At 34.0% G+C, this 19,023-nt stretch overlaps 1 protein-coding gene across 1 annotated transcript in view; it reads left to right on the top strand.

Annotated features, from left to right (window-relative positions):
* Positions 1–14,947, top strand: part of LOC128885863 (allatostatin-A receptor-like) — a 45,153-nt gene extending 30,206 nt beyond the window's left edge. Inside the window, exon 6 of the mRNA XM_054140182.1 lies at positions 14,138–14,947. The gene's annotated coding sequence lies outside the window, so the exon portion shown is untranslated. The remainder of the gene's footprint in view (positions 1–14,137) is intronic.
* Positions 14,948–19,023: the final 4,076 nt, after the last annotated feature.

Genomic DNA, 19,023 nt, shown 5'->3' on the forward strand with positions numbered 1-19,023 from the left:
GAGGGATTCAATTACACGCGCATAGGATTTCGTTCCGCGCTCGTAATTCGACTTTAATACGTGTACGTGCTTGTATCTAATCGAGAGTGCATAATGTGAGGAACTAATCATTAGCACTATTTTTGCTACTTTATATTTTATGTACAGATTCAAGTTTTGTCGTGACAATTTGTAGAAATATTGTTGAAATGATGCTCCTTTAATATATCTATTAATTAGCTTACCATCCATTTTTATATCTAAAGATCTGATTATAATACAAGTTCGCAGCCATTACCTCGCGATTACTCGCGACGATGGATTGTTCGAACAACCTTTCGTCGCGAGTCTTCATTCGGTGAAATATCTAGATAAGAGTCATTAAAAATCGGAATTGATTGGTTAGACGTAAATATACATGGGTAATATAATGGAATAACTTGAAAATATAAAAGGAAAACTATTAATTAAAATATCGAGTTACGACTCCATCGATTACTACGCATCAAACAAACAAACAACCGAATTGATAAACTATACCTGAAATAAAAATAGAAGACTGTCAATGGAAATATCGAGTTACAACTCTATCGATTACTACGTATCAAACAAACAAACAATCAAATTGATAAAATAAACATGAAATAAAAATAGAAGATTGTCGATGAAAACATCGAATTACAACTCCATCGATAACTATGTAGGTATCAAACAAACAAACAATCGAATTGATAGAATAAACCTGAAATAAAAATAGAAGATTGATTATGATGATAAAATAATAAATACAAATAAAAAATAAAAAATTTCCGTTCGCCTGGAAGTGCTGATCATCAGGTGTCGATTTGTCAATACTGGTCAGTACCGGTCAGAAGTCGTCAGTAGTGGTCAGTCCTGGTTCTCCTTGGTCGTCCTTGGCCAGCCATGGTCTTTGGACGAGTACGGTCAGGACGATCCGTCTCACAGCCGAAGTATCCTTGAGGACTACCAGGTCGGTTAGGTACCTACAAGTCGAGGAAGGCTGAACGAGGATTGGTCAATGCGTGTCACCAAAATCTGTTCAATCCAAGGACAATGAAATTGACAAAACGTTAATATTACAGCAAAATCATATTATCGATCATTGTTTAAACAAATATTGTTAATAATTGATTTAACTATTGTCAGAAATTAATATTTATTTGATTCAATCGATAGATGTCACAATATTGACAAATTTCTTACGATTACTGTGTACAATGAATACTTATTCTGAACCGTGATTGATTGAGAATAGTGTTAAACGCGAGTCATCTTTTCTGTTTGCCAAGATTCAATATTATTAAAGAATATTATCAGCGACTGTATGTTTACGGTATCGATTGCAGCTTACAAAACGACGCGCTCAAGGAACGATACCGGCGCTACCCTCCTTTTTCTCAACTCTCATCTGTTATGTGTCAACCTGATCGATCAATCCAATGATCAATGACAAACACGATTAGTTGCGATTGGGTTTACGTGTTTAATTTCCCCGAATATCATCTTGAAAATCACTCAGCTCGACACGATCGATCATCCAGTTTGGAAACATCTCGAAGACTTTCGATTTGCTTTCTTTTCGTCTGTAGCTATTCTGCTCCTATGGTCCAGTATTTTTTTTGGTAAGTCGACCAATGCTAAACAAAAACAAAAAATGTCAGCTTTACGGTTAACCGATGTGCTCATTTAAAAGGGAATGACTAGCGAATGCCTGGTTTCTGTTTTCAATTAGCCTGATTTGCCTCCTGTCACCTTCATTGCATTGTATTCTTCAGAAGGTTCCTAATTAATAGGCCGCATAGCTATTAAATTAGCACTTCACGACCTACTTCCTGGTTTGCCAATTACTAGAAATTCAGATATACGTACATATTATTATGCGCCAGACATTGTGCTTAGCTATACGTGCTACTCTTTGTGTTTCTATATATCCATGTACCACTACACTACATAAACGTGATATTTCTTTAAACAGCTGCATTCCTCACAAAAGTAAATGTATGTATATACTAAATATCTCATACTGAACATTACTTTTAACTTAAGATCTTTTAATGTTCATTGTGATATACATTGAAATTCATGCTTGAAATTCACAAATGAAATTTTCCAATGCTATTTTTACTTTTATCCTTTCGTGTACCGAAGCCATTAGAACGCGACCTTCTTGCATCGCCTAATTTTTCCATCGCTCTCTGCGAGCCTTTGTTAACTTGGACGCCGTAAAGGGGAATACAACGCAATCTTCGGGTTAGACCAGGCGTAAGAAAACGCATTTCGCTGAAATACTAACACGTCTTCTAAAACAAACGTCTTACTTTTTATGGTTTATTTTTCTACGACCGCGGACCATTTGCTGAATGGAACTGCAATAATAAACCGACGCGCGGATGTTTCATTGCACACTTAGTCTCCAAACTAACCTTCCACTCCGTTGTCCCGATTTCCAGTTTGCGATATCTTCTGCGGATATTAATATTGAATAATCGTACAGGACACGTTCCAACGATTTTATAACAAATGAGCCATTTTTCTGTAATTTCTGCGCATTCCTTTATTTTTGTCTCTAGATATAAAGGTTCTATGAATGTTCTTTCTTTTATTGGTTATTTATAATCATATCGATAACTTTGTAAAGTTATTAAAAATGAAACGGGTGATTGGATGATGCTTGAGTTTCAATCATTAATTTAAAAAAAAGGAAGAACACAATTTCTCATAAAATTCTGTTTTACTGTTCTATGATTACACAGATTATTCTTGCGACATATCATCGATAGATTCTGTCTGCATGAATTAAAAGAAACCTGTCGATTTCCTAAACCAACGTAAACATTTCCACGTTGTTGTATTATTCCTTGCTACGTGAATGAATTCTTTTAATTCCACGACGAGTAAAGCGTGTCTAAAACGTGAGAGAGGGAGTATTTGTCTTCTAAATTGCAGGTATTACAGTATAATGTAACAAAATGGTTTGTCATCAGTTTCAATCCGATGGTCGTTTTCACTAATACAGAAAGTGGGCACCGTAACGGAAAAAGTCGCACGCGGAGGAGATTAGCGCTGCTGTTGCCATTAATCTTTGGAGCAATGCAGTGGTGGGATATCAGTTCTTACTTAATGAAAACCGTCCAGTTAATTAAGGGCTGAAAAAAGTAGGAGAAGTTACTTATTCTTGGGAACGTCGGAGTTATGTAAAGTTCGATTCGTTTTTACTTGTTGACGTGTTTAACGTAATAATTTTAATAGGAGATGGATAAAATTGTTCAGGATAAGTCACAAGTAGTGTAACCTGAAAAGAAATTATTTTATTGTAATTGAAAATTGTACCTTGAGTAAGTATTGCAAAATAACGTAGTTATATTACGATATTTAACTCAACTTAAATTATTATTAAACTTTGTATATACTGTTCACTAAAGTAAGTGTTCTTTTTAAGATTTATTTAATGTTACTTACTAATGAATTTATTTTTCCGTGATAATAATATAAAAGAAAGTCTTAGATTTAGTTTAGAGAAGCAGATTAATTGGAAAGAAATTATTCCGTAACAATTTTCAATGCACAGACACTTTCCACGAAAATGCGATAATTGTATACGCGACGAATATTTTCGCTTGTTAGCTTATTACCCACAATTACGAAATGGTGTGCAAAATTTTCCTTCATTTCCATCGCCTGTTTTTGGGGTCGCTACTACTTATACGGCATTTTTCATGTTTCTTTGAATATCGTTGTTTGAGTATTCAACCTTTTTTCTTTGCCGTTTTTTGCTTCGTTCATTTTCGTAGTGCTTTTTACGGATTACGACTCGAGCCACTTCTTGCGGTCTTAGTTGAAGCAAAACCGAAAATATGCGAAACATATTTCTATGAAAGTGGCCTTTAGCATTAGTCTGGTCACAAATTCTATCCTACTTTTCATTAACCCTACTGAAATTCATTCCTTCTCGTCGTTGGATATTCATTACTGGTTATTGATTCATTTGAACCTGTAGAATATTTTTAAAGAAGCGTTGAATATATGTTCTTCAATTTTATTAAATTATATTATTAGTGTGTTCTCGAAAATATTCAAAACTTCTCATTTCAAACAAAATTTAAACTGTCCAAAAGATATGAATTACAAAATTGCATTTAACATTACCCTGATTGCAAAATGCAACCTTTCTCTTTTAATTTATTGAAATTTATTCCTTTCAGTCATTAGGCATTTATACTCGATTATTGATTTGTTTAAACCTACATCATTTTTTTCGTGCCAAAGTAATATTTTCGTTTCATCATTTCAGTTTCACGACGTTATAGTAACGCATCCCAGAAAATATTGTGCAACTCAAAACCTTGATTTATTAAGTGAAAGCTACGACAAACCAGTAACTTCATCGTGATGATCTATGGTCTTTCGTCATCGTTTTGAAAGCAATTGTATTTCTCTGCGATGCAGTCCTGGTTTATTGCATGCAAAAAACTCCACACATTCACAGTTACAGTCGCAAGCATTCAAAACATTAATTTATTAAGTAACAAGTACGACGAAACAGAATAACAAACATGATGATCTATGATCTGTCAACGTTCTGAAAGCGTTCGTGTTACTCCACCATGATGGTCCATTGCATGCAAAAAAACTCCACGGATCTACGTTTAATGTCGTCGTCATTGTTGGACCATTTCTCGCTCAAACAGTGTGAAATTACTTGGAAAGCGAGATCATCGTTTTGAGTATACATTTTCCTGAATTGTAGTTTCAATAACAATTTATAGTTTTGTTTGTTTCCATTTGTGGAGAGTAAAGATTTATATTTTCACCGATGGTACGTTCATTTATATAAATACAAAATGTGACTAGTGATCAACTATATTCATGTAAAATTCATATAAAAATATTAATATTGAAGAAGTACAGATATTTTGAAATATTAAAAAATGTGAAAAATGTGAAAAATTTTAATCAACAAAAATATTGAGAGATATTGTAGTAGGCAGTGATAGTCAAAATAAGCACTTTTGGTTTTTTTTTATTTTATTTTCAGACATATTTCTACATTAAAAGCAGAGAGTTATTTTAAATAATTTAATTTAATAGGATAACTTTCGTAGGTAGTGATAATTAAATTAAGAGCTTCCGGTGTTTTTTTCTTTTTTATAGTTTTAGAATATCATATTTTTAAAAGTTGCTGTCGTGAGAATGAAAGCGCTTTGAAAGTGTAAATACAAGTACTTCATTTCAATGCAAATTCACCCCGTTGGCGCTCTGCTTCAATTCATTTCGAACTGTAATTCCTGTGAATGAAAGAGTAGTTCCAGTTACTGACGTAGATTCCTGCAACGATTGTATGCAGAGTCTGTAATGCAAATTTCTAAGCAATTGCGAGTCTACTTTCTGTCAATGTTCAATTATTAATAAACTGAGATTCAAGTAATCCTTAAAATACAAAGTTTACTTTATACTTATAATATTACTACTACATTTAACATTTAAAGCAAATACCTTATTTTCATTAAAAAGAAAAATGTAGAACAGTTTTTAATTGCCAAGAGTAACTGCAAAGAATTAAAGAACAAATTTTGATGATAGGATGGTTGAAGAAACGTGCGAGATAATCCTCTTTTGAAAAATCCTTTCGTACCTATTATAAAACCGTTCGTCTGGATTTTCATTTTACTGGATCACGTTCAATTTAAATTCCCCGCAACAATAGTAATGTTATCCTCGTTGAAGGAAATGTTAAATTAAGTGCAACTTATCGAATACCCTGCATTCGATTAATAAAATTTTACTTTTTCAACAGATCTTACAGTTCCACGAATTGAAGGTCCGCGACGTATACCTCGTGCAATGCTCCATCAGTGACACAACAGTGACGGTATTATTGTAGATTGCCGGATTCCTTCGTTTATATTGAGTTCACGTTGGATTTCATTTGTCAGATTCCTTCGCTGAATCGTGCGCGTATCACACGTACCGGAAACCGATCGAGCGACGTGCGAGATAAATTTCACACCGAGAAAAGTGTTTGCCGTCTGACGGCTTCAGATTACATTGTACGGTTTGAATCGTTTCGCTCGAGACATGTTTAGTCAGGGACATATTCGGGGAGTACTGCTAATGAAATAGCGCTGTCGTCGATATTTCAGGATAAATCGAGGAGTCCCTGCTGATTTCTTCGGTTGAAAGACAGGTTTCTACTCTCTTCGGTGGGAAAGATAAGCGGCGAAAATTGAGTGATGAATTTTGTGTATTGTATGTAAAATGAAATTTTACTCGATTGAAACACGTCGATTTGGTAAAGGAAGACATACAATCAGTTCCATAAATATTCGTACCCTGTATGTCTATCGAAGGAGGTCTAAATTAAATGATATGTTTCCAAATAAATTTTTTATTATAAATATGTACACGCGTAAAGTTTATTCATTGTAACCTATCATTTAATTTAGAAAAATTTGTGTATCTATGTTGATCAAAACCAACCCATGTCATCTCCACCTTCTATTTCTTTCTCACCCTTTTAAAATATTCTTGGCCTGTCGTGAAACAATGGATACATGTTTTAAATTCTCAAAAATAAAAAAATTTTTCGAGGTACAAGCTGTACGTCAAGGTGGCATTTCGTGTTAGTAGTTGAATACGCAGCGGAGCAAAAACCACATGCAACTGAAAAATAAATAAATTGTATACTTTTTTGCTTTGTTTAAATATGAGTTTTATATATCGCGTGTTTTTTATCGTTTAAATACGTCGCATCGACTATGTAGTTATTAGCGACAAACTGGATAAATACTATAAATACTGTAACAGTATTAATTTGTTAACCGATTTGGTTTCACTTATCAATTTTAATAAGTCTTAAACTTTTTGGCCCTCAATCATTCCTAGCTTCAATTAAAAATATCTTATGAATCCTTGCACAAGTGCAATCCTTGTATTTAAATATTTCGTACAATAGCGTCAAGTTCTCCAATACCCGCTAAATCAATTTTAGCTAAAATGCATGGAGTACTAGGGTTACTCATACTTTTCCTAAAAATATTCTCCCTTGTGTAAAATTTTCCTCGTCTAGGTTTATTTCTCTCCATAATTCTCATTATGTTTCACACAAACTTATTATAGTCTGGCACGGCGTTCATATATTTATTGATGATCACAAAACATAAACAGCCCTGACCTCCTGCTTTTCTATATTTAGGTATGAACAAAGTTGCTAAATCTACACAAACACAAATGAAAAAGCTAATGTAGTAGTAGATGTAATCAATTGAAACGAGACAATAAAGAAATAATTGAATTATAATAGCAACGAATAAAACTGTCAAACTAAAACGACACAAAATAAATTCTCGCGACTCTTAACACAATTTTATGTTTCGAAACATTGGTTTCTATATGAGATACTCTTTCATTTAAATTAGAAACATAACTTTTCGAGACGATAAACAGTACACTAAAATTAACATTAAAAATACGAAAGACAAATATAATTCAAATAGCACATCTCTTGAAAATGTTTAAAGAGTACTCTTTTTTTTTTATCAGAAAAAATACCAAAATATAGTTTAGCAGAAATATTTTAAAGACATTAAGCAACAAGAAAAAGGATTTATTCGTTAATCAAGAAAAAAAAAGGAGTACTCCTTAAAATTTCATTTCAATGTATAAAGAATTGAAAAACAAAAATGTTTAGCAGTTCCATTAAGAAAAAATGGAATGATAACTAATAGAACGTGTGAAATCCACCGATTAAATTTTCTGGAGATTTTTCTATCTGGAGTTTTTGCCATTTTAGACTTTTTCTCGAACATTCGCATTTGTTTTTATAGTCCGTGAAACGAAATACGGAGGCACCAGAAGTTTTCAAGATTTCATTATCCAGTTCTCGCGCAACGGTGCGAGGATATTGTTATTGCAAAATGTAAATTCAAGGACGACCACTATCACTGGGTAGAAATGACTACGCTCCCTTGCGAGCCGACCTTAATCAGGTCGATGCATTCTGCGAAGATTGACGCAAACGGAAATTCAATTAACCATTCTCTGCTGATGTACTCGTTTCAGGACGCATTGATGCTACCATCAGTGTTGGTTTGGTTTTTAGTTTCGAGTCACAGTCTGTGTGCTCTATCGTTCCTGCGATAAGGAAAGGCGTCAATCAAGATCATTCGTGAAATTACTTACCGTGGATGTCAATTCTGTGTCTAACTGTGTCTAAAGCTTTCTTTGACTTGTGACTTGAAACTTTTCCTTCAAACTAAAACTAAAGAATTAAATACTTTAAGAGATTACGTTTTGTAAACTTTCTTCAGGTATATTGTATCAATTCATTTATTATTTTGTGCAAGTATTCGTGAATTCAATTAGAAGGTATTAATTATATTACCAAAAAGGATCTTGTGGGAGTAGATCGGATGAAATTAAATAAAAAATTCGTTTCTTTTTCGTTCTCACTTTTCTATAAAATCATGAAAGAATACATGTAATATAAAAATTATTAAATTTATGTTCCTTTACGATATCAAGATAATAAATATGTAATAAAAACAAGAGGATTGAAATAAAAATAAGAGGAGTGTAGGAGAGGTGAAGATACAAACTAAAATAAACTAAAAGTTCAGTATACACTGCTGACTTAAGAAAATATTTGTATACAGTCGTTAATCATGCCATTACAGGCACTGAGGAAAAGTAAGTTTATCTAATCTTAGTAAACGATCAAAAATATCTGTGTACTACATATTATGAAATAACTATTCACTGGCGTATCTATTCGTATAGCACTGTCAACTTTAAAATGATAACATAAAGCACACACTTTATCTAACATTAACATTGCTTCCATAAAACGAAATAATCCCTTTTCCGTTGCATCTGATAATTGGATCAACGACTGCATATGCACATTGTATAATATATGAATAAGTCTACCGTCGTAACGAATATGAATTTTAAAAGCGTACAATTTCGCAATCGCGATGTACCAAAAAATACATATTCACGTGACTCTTACCAGTCCATTTTTAAGTTGATCGCTTCGCATTAAGAATTGGGACGAGTACTCGAGGAAAAATTTGCTTCTGGACTGTTTACGAGTATGGTGATTTACAATGCAGGTGGATATTTGCAACATTTTAGACCGTACATTTCGGAACGTGGGCGGCGGTGCATTTGCATTTCAAAGAAATCGCTTTTGGCAAATGGAACGAACTCGTGCCGCTGTGAAAAGGAACCGAAACAGGTTTTTCTACATTGTTTCAAATTAGATGTAATTTAATCGCATTGAAATTTACGATAGGACTTCCGAAGAAAAGTTCCGACACGATTGGAAGTGTGTTAAATGCGGGAAAATGATTTCAGCACTTTTTCATTTCATAATTCTTTTCGCCTGTTTCATGCTAATTCAGTCGTTTGAAGTTAATTTACTCGAATTATCGAGCTTTTTATAGAAGTGACGTTTGAGGTGGAAATATTCAAAAGTGGAAGATTGGATTGCTAGGAGTGAAAGATATTGAAACCTTTAATTGTATAAGCGATAATTAAAGTAAAATATAATCCCTAATCTGTTTATCAGTAATGGCATCAATTGCATTCATACACAATGTCATACTGATTCTTTCTGTTTAAAAAGCTTCACAAGAACTAGTTTTTAAGAAACATATAGCATAAAATCTTATTCGAGAATAATTTTATTTCAGCTAGTCAATTATTGCACGGATGTAGGAGTAAAATGCGATAATATAACGTATGGAACGTGTGAGACACATAAACTGAGAATAGATGATGTTTCCGAACACGAATGCGTAACAATAATTCACATACTTGGAACATCATAACCAATGTCATTAATTAGCATCGGTCGTGGACGTCCCCGTACACCTTCGGTTACATGTAGTTTCAACATTCATCTTCCAATTGCCTACTATCAGTGGTACCAACCTCGGTACCTGTCACCTCCTATCAACCATTGTATATCATTCCAATCTAACTTGCAGATGCGTACTGCTGGATAAAAGGTACAAAGTTCCTTATCAGAAAATTCTTTACCAAGAAATTTTATAGTATTACATCTGAAAATGATTCAATATATTATCATTTATTTATTGCGAGGAAGAGTAAAATGTTTTCCTAAAAATCCTAACGCTAAACACAAATTAAAATATAGAGTGTCCCTAAAATCAAGACAAATAGAAAACGTCAGTCTGTCAGTAATTGTCAGAAACATCATTTCTGAAAAATTTTCCTTATTTCGTAGCTCTGGATTAGATCTGGGTCTTTATAAAAATGAAGTAAAAAAATAATATAAAATAAAGAAAGGTTATTTTTAAATATATCCTATCAAGAGCTTTATATATCTAGTTAGACGCGTCTATTTTAAAATTAAGTTCGGTTTTGGATGAAAATATGTCTGTAAATATTGAAAAAAATATTCCTGAATTTAAGCTGTAACAACTGTATCCCTTAAAGGAAATGTCTGAAAAGACTTCTAGTTTTCTGTGAACTTGAGAAAACACAACTAAAATGTTAGATCGTTCTAACATTGATTCGTCCCGAGTTGTTGTAAGTTGTTTCCCAGTCATCGTGAGATTTCACCCGTGAAAGTGTCTTCGGTTAGGGTAAACAGAATCGGTCGAAAGGAAACGTGGCGATGGGGTCGAGCTTGCGGAAATAGTAAACGAAATCACATGGAATTAACGCTAAATGGGAATGGTAGGGTGACGTTTAATGGAAAGAGCTTGTACTCAGCGAGAGCATGGAATGAATCATCGGTGAAACCTAAATATAGAGTAGACGTTTGTCTTACTTTTGTCATTGTTTCCGTTAAAATTAGTTCACAGGTTCCCTTTAATTTTTTAAATGTTAATTATATCGATTTGCTCTTGTTTTCATTGTTTTTCTTCGCCGAGGTCCATATTGGTAGATACAAAGATTGACCTAACCAACCTAACTGGATCATTTTAGATCAGCAGGCAAACTAAAGCTCACATTTTAAATTAAAAATAAAAAACAAATAATTTTTCTAGATTTTACAGTATATACAGAGAATGGACGTTTAGGTAGTAAAAATATATAGATAAAATATATAAATATAAAATTAATTTAATAAAATACACTATATTCATCATAAATAGAAACAAAACTAAATAGTAATTAATATATGAAACTAATTTTAAGATACGTAATAAAGTTTCTCAAATAAGGAATCAAACGTGTATTTAAACGCAACACTAATATTTTATGCCGATTCATATCGTTTCAAAATTAATAATAAATAAGTAATCCGTCTCGTTTTCACCAGGATCACTGTTTGTTAAATACCTGCATGGTTATTTGCTAATGGAAGCAAATATAATTACTCAATTTAATTCAAGCCTACTCGTTTCGAACACAGCACAGGGTTAATTATCGTTTCGGTCTACGACAATGTAGTATACTCTGTCCCAACTATGTCTATATTACGTAAGTACTGATAACGGTTGAACTTAATCGCTTTAATTACGAACCCTCAATTTGCACATGAAATATTTACTCGGACGACATCGTGTATTAACAGGAATTCGCATTTCCTGAATGGATCTTCAAACTACGCTATTTCGAACGTACTAACGTTCTCGTATAAATTAATATCACGCTTTAATTACGCGTTGTTGATATAACATAAAACGTTGCAATACATTAGACAACAAATACTATAGTCTGCCTCTAACAAGAAAACAAATGAAGCTGTTGGGTTATACAAATTTAATATGTTTCACTAACATACACTTAAATCTATTGAGTAAACACTCCAATTTTAGGCTATTATTATTATAATAACTATTATCTACATTATTTATAATATAGTAAACGATCTGTATAATAGATTGATGAATTTGTCTAAACGCATGCTATCTTATTATGGATAAAAATATATGGAGGGTCCTTTAAAAATTATTTTGTCTTTCAAATCTCTCCCAGATTTCACTTACAAAAGGTCTAAACAAATACTATCTTGTTATGAACTAAAATATAGAAATTTGTTTTAAATGAAAATAACATTTTTGTACATTAAAAGTATCCTTTTTTTACATTTTTATAGTAACACTACTTGATATGGAAAGACATTATATTTTTTTTCTTGAACAGGAATAACATTTTTGTGTATTAAAAATACGTTCTCTTATATTTTCTTACTATTACAGAGCTACTAGACGTTACCATGCTACGTCAGTTACGGTATAAATGGCAGTGTCACGTAGAAGATGGCGTACGTCCGTTACGGGTTAATATTACGTCAACTACCTTGAAACATATATGCTTCGAGAAAAACAGCTTTGAAGTTTGACGTTCAATGCTAGAGCACATAGAAAGTTCAAATTAGAGTGCTACAAGATTTTCAATTATATGAATTTTACCTCGATTTTAAAATTGTCTCGAAAATTCCCTCGAAACTGATAAAAAGAAGATTGTTACTCCTCAAGAATTCGTCAAAAAACTATACTTTCACCCTCTCATTAGGCATAACCAGTGATCGAAAAATATTTACCTCGTGGGCGCTGAAACGTTCCTGTGACATCCGACCGAAATTTTCGCGATGTTTCCACGGTTATAGTTCTGGGTTAGGAGGCTTACCAAAGTAGGCCGTGCCGTGAAACTGGCGGAAAACTTCACTCGACGAGCGAGAGGGCTGCGCCTCGCGCTCACCCACGCACACACACCACTCTTTCTTTCTTTTCATGTCTCTCGACGTCGTATCTTTGCTTCCACACTTTTCGATTCTTTTCCTCCTCTCCCCTAGGTGGTTATCTTTCTTCCACTTTCCCGTCATCGATCTGTGTACCCATCATCGAGTCTGCCCACTTTTGCCCGACACTTGCGGCCTATGTACCCTCGTAATACGCCGTCGGTGATGGCCGCTTAAAAATTTCAATCGCTCGCCGTCCCTCGTCGAAATCCATCGTGCTAGTTATTTTTAGACGGGTTAGGTTCTGTTCAAATTATTTCCGGGCGACGGGAACCGATAATAACTCGGAGTGGGGTGCACTGTCTCATTTTCGAGCGTTGATAACGAACGTGTTTCATTCTTCTCATGAAAGAAAACGTGGGTTAGGAATGGGGCGTGTTCTAATCATTCTTGAAATTAGGGAACGAACGTGATCTATACTTGTTGAAATATTCGACGATAAGTAGTAAATAGCAAATTATGAGTTGTATTCATTTTTTTTAAATGTTGATGTGTAATTATAATTAAAACTCGAAATAAGAGAATTTTAGATGATAGTGCAAGCTTAGCTAAATATTATTCAAACAAGGTAATTTTGTTGTTAGTGTCAATACAGAAAAGAGACGTTACAAGCCTCGATTATTACTTTGATAAACAACGCAAACATTAACTTTTTGATAACTCTTCGTTTTACCAAAAGTTGCATGTTTAAGTGTTACGTATATTTACGTTGGAAATTAAAACGAGAAAAGGCTCGCGACGTAAAGCCAAAGTTGTTGGAGTTGTTTTCTGCTCGAGCATTTATGAGCGCACAATTGCAAGAACTGAAAGCATTATTTTCAATTCCCTTTTTACCTCTGGAGAGACATGAAAGCGGTACAGTAGATTAATTTTCACTTTGTCGTACAATGGGGAACATTGGGTATGAGCCGTGTATGATGACGTATTATAACTGAGTTCAGTTTTTTGTTTTTTTACAATATTTGTGTAATTCAACTCTTTTAAAGGGGTTTCAATATTCGCCAGAATGTGTTTATTTATTTGCTTGTTAATTGTTTACGTTCTGTCTACATATATACAAATCTTAATTATACAATTTTGTATTCAATTTCCACGGTGAAATTCTATAATGTAGAAAAGTGCAATCGATTAAATTACGTATTACTTATCATGGAGTGCTTTTACGAAACAATTGAAACTTGAGCTGACAAGTATTTATAAATACTACAATACTGTACTTTATTGTTTTACATTATATGCTGTACAAATATCCTGATATTATTAAATCCATTTCCAACACAATACACAGAAAATAAACAAAAATAAAGCTAATTTAACACCAAATATTTAACCAATCGACTCAGAGCAACCAAACGTTTATTGACAAACATATCATTTATAACCCGTTCTACATTTGCTTATGTGTGTTTACTGTTTCAGGCAACGAATACGTCGGCGGCTAATTCGTCCAATAAAGTACGTCAAGCTAATTATTACATATTAAAGGACACCCTTGGCGTTCGACGTTGCACGACGGGTTTGTGAAACTTCGAGCGTGCCCCCATCGACGAAGTGTAACTATCGTTTCACGAAACAGTTATGGCGAGCAGTGACGTGCGTTCAATCCTTCTAATTAACGAACGCAAATGGTAATTAATTCCAGCATGGCGTCGCTCGATTTTCGGAGCAATCGAACGTGACGAATACTCCGTGAATCGCGACGAGGATTCGACGTTTTGGTGGGCCGCGAACCTGTGAAATTTTGTACATTCGTGAACTGCGTTCAAACAAACGCTAACGGCTGTAAAGAGAATCGTGTAAATAACGCTTGTTAGGTAACGAGACGTAAGGAATTCATTAATTTTAAGCGAATAGGTTAAAGTGTGGTTTACTAATCTACATCTAGTCACGAGCGACAGTTTCGCGTTTGTTCGGCGACTGTGGAAACGAAAACGCGAGAGCTTATCACGGCCGATCGAGAACTTTCCTGTTTACATTATAAGTTTGCCACCGCGTAACACCACCTTCGAGATTCGCGGATCATAGCAGATGAGCCCCTGCCTGATCTGTGGTATCCGTCTGAAGGGGAAACGTACGCGTTTACGAAAATAATTTCTTCTATGATACAGGAGTTTGTTTTCCATCAGTGAATCCGTAGGCTTAAGATCTCAACGTTCGAGGGAAACTCGAAATTCCTTGGAGAATTGTTCAAATGAAAATTGTAAAGTATGTATATCAATAAAGACACTAATATAATTCCTGGCCTTGGCATTTTTTCCATTATTTAATTTGAGCAGGGTAAATTTTATTTCAAATGAAAACTGTCGCTAATAAAGAATATGTTAATATATTTATTTTACAAAAACTAGGAATTAACTATTTGAAATAATATTCTAATCTTTTATTTTCTTCAAGTTGGTTGAAAATAACTGAGATATCGACTCATTTTTAATAATAGGTATTTCAAATAAACTTTTAACATTAATGGTGTCATTGTTTGTATAGTGAGTAAATATGTAAATAATTCGCTCTATTATTCCAATCTTAATTTTTAATCAAATGCACGCTTATTATTCCTTCTTTGAAATTTGTATCCAAATAAGTATTTTGCACTCAATGAATGAAAATGTTTTTTTTTTTCAGCTTTAATAGTATCCTAACACTATGCATCCTAACATAAGTTGGATTCTCCTTTGCTATCAACATGTTCAGAGCACCGTTAAAGTCTTTTTTGTGACCAAGGTTATACTTCCTCAGTACCAAAGAAATTTTTACCTTAGAAATTTCCATATGAAACGTGTTTGAAAAAGGAGCTGCCGGAGTAAAGCTCGAGTGGTACGTTTATTACGCATCATAGTTGCACGGGTAAGGTCAGCGAAATGGACTCTTTAAGTGCGAACGACAGTTCCATTTCGCCACGGTCTGCGGAATAACACTGTCATTTAAGCTTAATATTTCACGAGGATTTCTTTTTATCACTTCTTTCTACTCACTGTTGGAAGTAGGTTTCAGCATTCAATTATTATTCCCGGAAGGAACGTGTCGCGCAAGAAACTGTGGCAAGTGTTGAAAGTCAATGAATAGCGACACGCTGTGCATGATGTTTAAATTTCACTTTCATGAATATACAATTTTATTTCAGGGCGAGCACGAATATTTGTATTTCCTGTTTATTGTTGTACTCGGCAAGTTTGAAATTAAAAATCCTGGCTTCCATTAGCTTTTTGAACGTCTTCCAACATATTTATTTATAAGTTTATTCTATAACTTCAACTGAAGTCCATTAACACTTGTAGTATATACATATTTGAAGTATTACAAAATAACATACTATACTTATCGTGTTTTATTTATTTTCCGAAACTTTTAATAGAAGTTCTGAAATAACTATTTCCATGAAACTTTTATTAGGAGTTCTAAAATATCTGTTCTACGAGTACAGTTTTTAACAAAGTTTTGGGGATAAAAGTTTGTCTTCATAAGAGTACGACAGGAAGTGATATTTTTTTAAAGAATGAATAGATGTAACAGTTCTGAATACTGTTTTGCTTTCCATCGTGCAGTATTATATTTCAGTATTACAGTAAATAATCGTAAATATACATACGTACATAGTACATATCTCGGTTGCATTCATGACGCACGGTTAACATTTTCCTCTGAATATTTATGTGGATCTCTAGCGCGGTATTTTTTTTTTTTTTTTTTTTTGTAAATCAACCCATGAACGAGCATGTGCACCCCAATCCCATCGAAAAAGAAGAGAAAGACAGGTTGATTGCGTTGTAATTGCAGCGGCCCAATCTGTCTAAACCACTTGAAGTAATGTCAGTTTATACGTTGCACGTTTTTTTTCTATAATAGATTTATAGTGACCCAGAAAATTACAAATAAATTTTGAACTTAGTGTTCATACAAATAAAATTAACAAATTCAACAATATTTTTTCATTATCAAGAAATATTGTCGAATTTCAACTTTATACTGTTTAATTTTTGTTATGGTTTTATTTTTCGTCGCATCTACTGCTTAATAATTAAGGACGGATTTAATTGTATTTCCGGTCGATTAGTGGCACTGTATAGTATTGTAGAGTTTAGTATCCTGGCTTCGTAATTTTATTGCTATGAATATTAAGAAATTTGAAAATTATAGATTTTTACTATTTTCAATTATGTGTCAAACTAGATTCTACGTCTAAAAATTGAAGACTAAGGACCATTTTAATTCTGAAAATAAATCAGTTATTACATAAAATCTCTTTTTAAATGAAATTTAATTATTATCCAACCATAGACTAACCATAGACTAGTATTGGGTAATTATCCAGTGTAATTATGCAATTTAATTTGATAATCCAAAGCCTCACAATCGCAACATTTATAAGGCTTTTATATGTTAGAATTTACGAACATACTCTAAAAGAACAAAGGACTTGCATTCGCTTCCTTGATACGAATCCCCCAAAGAAGACCTCATTTCGAAGCAATTTGATTGCTAACTCCCCTTAAAATGACCGATACCCGCGTTGAAGTCAAACGTACACCATCAAAGGATCAGGATACTCGTGTCAACGAATTATTCCAAACAACTCCCGAATTTGCTGCCAGAATTCATTCTGGTCGTGATTCGGCAAAAGCTTCCGCTCGTGGGGCTGCTTCCACATAATGTGGAAAGTTCTACCACCCCCTCAGCCCCGACTGGATGATATACGGTGTAACGATAGACGGTTGAACGCGAATAACAGTTCCATTTCTCAGTGTCCTGGGGTGCTGCATCGTTAGTGGAAAGTAATATCCATACGGATACCCCGCGGACGAGCAGCCGAACAGCGTGACGACGTTCAAGAAAAAGACTAATGATCGGTGGACGTAACAGAATCAAATCATTTCTTTGGAGGTGGCTAATGTTCCGGAAAAGAGAGAGAGAGAGAGAGATGCGGCTCACCGCGAGTAGTACACGTTCCATAATGACGGGTATTAAGTCTGAGCTCCAATAATCACCTTAATAAAGCCAACTCGTGCGCAAAAAAACGTCATTAGTCAGTTAATCTTCGGATTCCGAGCTTTCATCCATTGTTCGCGACATGAAGGGGTGCTTCGATCGCTATCCAGACAGTTGAGCTAAGTTATTGCAGTCTCGGAGATTAGCCTTGCGCAGTCGCAGCCGAGAAAATATAATGTACGATTGAATATGCATTGGACCTACTGAATACTAATAGTCCCTCGCGATAGCACAACAGATTTTCTGCGCCTGTTATAAACAATGCCGTTAGCCATACATGCGAAGCTCTCACCCCTCCTCAGGTTCCACTTACGATTTTTTACTTTAGTTCATCAATTTCTAGCACTTTAAAGCTTCTGACTTGATTGATGCGATTTCAGTAAGGGATTTAATTTCATTTTATCTATATTTTGAAAATTATGTAGAAGCATATTTAAATACTTAATATTTGTAATATGTCTAAATATTTACAAACAGTGATTATGAATATTCCTATAAATTGCTTTATGCTTCCAACCTAATAGAAATGTCAGACTTTATCCGTTATTTTTTTAATAACAATGCTGCCTTCATCCGAACATGTATTGAATTTTGGTGATTTTTCTGTCACGTGTCAATTAATAGCGACTGCCCAGATCGCACGAAGATTAAAAGGCAATTTTATGGCGGATATAAAATTAAATGGACTTTACGATTTATGATCCCGCCGCTGACGTCATAAATATTGATGTTTTTATTGGGTGCGCGTTGTGAGAATACATAACAGTGTCTGTAATCATTTGAATGATCTGATGCCGTAGCCAAATTTAACATTCAGCGTTAGCAAATAGTATTACCAATCGAATAAGAAACTTTAAATAAAATATTATATCGTATGACTACGAGTAACTTCAACTTTTTGAGGTCTATTCAAAAATATCTCACCATGAAAAGCTAAGCAAGGTACGGAGCAGTTTTTAACCCACATAACCCCAGAGTGTCAAACTGCAAAATTGGAAGCTTATAACTCATAAAGTGTCACGCTATTTGATTAAATTCTGAGTAAGAGTTGAATCTTATGTGAACTATAATACTATTCGATCCAGACGATTGATATAAAAAATGAGTGCACTCTATACGAGAACGGTTCGTTCTTCAAAGGAAAAGATCTTTATTTGTCGAGAACGACGATATTGCAGAATAGTGATTCAGTGTCGGAACATCTCATACGGTTTATCGCAATGCTTCAAAATTCTTACCGGCGGTATCCTTATAATGGATGGGACGATCCCGTCAGACTTGTGGCTTTGGAATACTCAGGCTCAGGCTGAATCGGGATCACA

Source organism: Hylaeus anthracinus, unplaced genomic scaffold (assembly GCF_026225885.1).
Source record: "Hylaeus anthracinus isolate JK02 unplaced genomic scaffold, UHH_iyHylAnth1.0_haploid 11982, whole genome shotgun sequence".
Classification (NCBI taxonomy): domain Eukaryota; kingdom Metazoa; phylum Arthropoda; class Insecta; order Hymenoptera; family Colletidae; genus Hylaeus; species Hylaeus anthracinus.